Raw genomic sequence first — 3292 nt, forward strand, 5'->3', positions numbered from 1 at the left:
GTTTCCATCTTTTTGCTATTGTAAATAGTGCTGTGATGAACATAGGTATGCATATATCTGTCCTTGTCCTGGTTCTCGTCTCTCTAGGATATATAACTAGTAACGGGATTGCTGGGTCAAATGGTATCTCCAATTACTGCTTTCTAAGGAATCTCCACACTGCTTTCCACAGTGGTTGTATCACTTCACAGTCCCACCAGTAGTGTATGAGAGTCCCAATCTCTCCACATCCCCACCAGCATTTGTTATTTTCTGTCTCGCTGACCCTTGCTATTAGTGCTGGAGTGAGATGGTATCTCATTGTTGTTTTGATTTGCATCTCTCTGATGGCCAATGACTGTGAGCATCTCTTCATGTATTTGCTGGCTTCCTGGATATCCTCCTTGGTGAGGTGTCTATTCATGTCTTCTGTCCATTTTTCAATTGGATTGTTAATCCTTTTGCTCTTGAGGCATTGGAGTTTTCTATAAATCTTAGAGACAAGTCCCTTGCCAGATATGTAATTATCGACAAGTATGAATTTGTTGCTGTCATTTTGTTATGTGCTTTTTCATGGTGTTGATTTCTTCCATATAATTTTCTGTGCTGAGCTTGTTTTGTTTATGAATCATGTTATCACTTCCTTCATTCCTATTGTTTTAGTATTTGATAACTATTTGTGCTGGTCCTCTTTTTTTGATGTGAAGGTTTATCATTCTTCTTTGAGGTTACCCTGTGATTTATTGTTTTCTTCCCAAGTTAAGAACAGTCGGTTCTATCTTATAGTTGTTTTGACTTCCCTACCATTTAGAAGTTCTGTAACTACACAATTTTTTCCCTCTTTTTGGTTTGTAGTTGTCCTCAGTTGTCAATTGATGTCTCTGGTTCCCGTTTACAATCTTGTAGGCTTCTGACTTTGGATACTTCTATAACTGGGTTAGGAGCTCTGGTAGTGTAAGGCACTTGACTGCTAACCAGAAGGCTGGCAGTTCAAACCCACCAGCCACTCCTCAGAAGGAAGATAAGGCAACCTACTTCTGTAGTGATACTGCCTCGAAACCCAAGGAGGGGTCGCTATGAGTCAGGTCCGACTCGATGGCATATAACAACAACAACATAACTGGATTGGTTTCTGAGTTATGTAATCATGTGTGTTAATGGTCAGTTGTTGTTTGCTGTTGTTAGTTCTCTGCCAGAAGGACTCCCTTTAGTATCTCTTGTAAGGTTGGTCTGGTTTTAACAAATTCCCTTAGTTTCAGCTTATCTGGAAATGTCCTAATTTCACCATCATATTTGAGGGACAATTTTGCTGGGTATATAATTCTTTGTTGGAAATTTTTCTCTTCCAGGGTTATATAGATATGATCCCATTGTCTTCTCACCTGCATGGTTTCTTCTGAGAAATTCGAGCTTAGTCTTATTGGTTGCTCATTGTAGGTGACTTTTCATTTTTCCCATGCTGTTGTCAGGATTTTTTCTTTGTTTTTGGTTTTAGTGAGTTTAATGATAATATGTCTTGGTGATTTTCTTTAGGGGTCTATCCTGTTTGGAATCTGTTGGACTTCTTGAATGGTTATATTTTCATGTTTCATCCTACCAGGAAATTTCTCTTCCAACAAATCCTCAACAATTTTTCCTGTGGCCTTATTTGTTTCTTCTTCTTCTGGAATTCCTATTACATGCAGGTTATTCCTTTTTATGGTATCCCCCATTAACTGCAGGCTTTCTTCATTTTGTTTTGATATTTTTTTCTGATTGATCCCTTTCCAAAGAAGTATTGAGATATTTGCCTTCAATCTCACTAATTTTGTCTTCCATTGATTCAATTCTACTCCTTTGCCTGTTCAATGTGTTATCTATTTCTGAAAATTTAGTGTTAATCTTCTAGATCTCTGTCTATAGATTTTGTATTTCTAATTTTTAATTTATTTTCTCATTTTGTTCTTGTGTTGTCTTTCAAAATTGCTCTAGGATTTTCTCTGTGTTTTCCTCAATTTTGTCAATGTTTTTTTTCCCTGATCTGTCTCTCAGTTCATTGAAGGTACCTAAATATGATTCTTTTGAATTCCTTATCAGAGAGTTCCAATGTTGCATCTTCCTCCAGTATGTGTTGTGGGTCTGTATCCTGGTCCTTTGTTTCTCCTGCTTTATCTTGCTTCCTTGTGTAGACTGTGATGGTCTGTTGTTTCTGGGGCATTGTGATGTTTTTGTGTTTATATTTAATTGGTGATTGTATGTTGGAGTGACTTTCCCATGATTTTCATTTTCTTTGTTTTGTTTGTATGTTATCTACATAAGCAGGGTACTGTGCTGTTCTCCTCTATTCACTACATGGCAGCATTTATACACTCACAACCTGTCTCCTTTCCTGTTGTCAGCCTCCCATATATCCCTGCCATCTTGGCAAATGGAGCCTATTCTTAGGTCCCTGGAATCTGAAAGAGAATGCAATCACTTTAAAATCCAAATGGCTACTGCTTATAAAGATTCAAAATGTCTGCACGGTCGGTAACTTTAAATATCCAAAATGACCACCACTTGCAAACATTCAAAATGGCTGCACCCTCTGACAGCTGAAAGTCCACAGGTCAGGTTGTCTCCCTCCTTGGTGTTTCCCTTTCTACTCATAGGCTACCAGTGCAGTCGTCCCTGTAGACTTTGGCAACCACCGCTGATCTTTAGGTCAATTCTCAGCTCCCACCAACACCACTTGGAAATATTCAAGCTGTTGGTCCTGTCAGAGTAGCTTACAGTCCACTGTTCCAATCATCTCTGTACTCACTGTTTTCATTCAGGTTTCTCCACTAGTTGGTGTCTAATCCACTTCTGTATACTTCCTTTCAAAGCTCAGGGCTCCAGGATTATCTTCTGTATCTCTGTCAATTGGCTTCTCTTTTCTTTGTTGAAGAGAGTCTATGTAGCTTGTCTGCCTATTCCTCCATCTTACCAGAAGTCTCTTTACATCTTTTTTTTGATGTTTCCTGCATCATTCAATATTTTTCCCATAGAATCTTTCAAAATTGCACCTTAAGGCTTGAACTTTTTCTTCAGTTCTCTAAGTTTGAGAAATACTGAGTGTGTTCTTCCCTTTTGGTTTTCTAACTCCAGGTCTTTGCACATTTCATTATAATAATTGGCTTTATCTTCTTGAGTGCTCTTTGAAATCTTCTCTTCAGTTCTTTTATTTTGTCATTTCTTCATTTGCTTTGCTACTCTATTCAAGGGCAAGTTTCAGAGACACTTCTGACATTCATTTTGGCCTTTTCTTCCTTTTCTGTCTTTTTAATGACCTTTTGCTTTCTTCTTGGATGAT

The sequence above is a fragment of the Orycteropus afer genome, unplaced genomic scaffold (genome assembly GCF_000298275.1).
Source record: "Orycteropus afer afer isolate SDZICR_OR568_19922 unplaced genomic scaffold, OryAfe1.0 scaffold00106, whole genome shotgun sequence".
NCBI lineage: Eukaryota > Metazoa > Chordata > Mammalia > Tubulidentata > Orycteropodidae > Orycteropus > Orycteropus afer.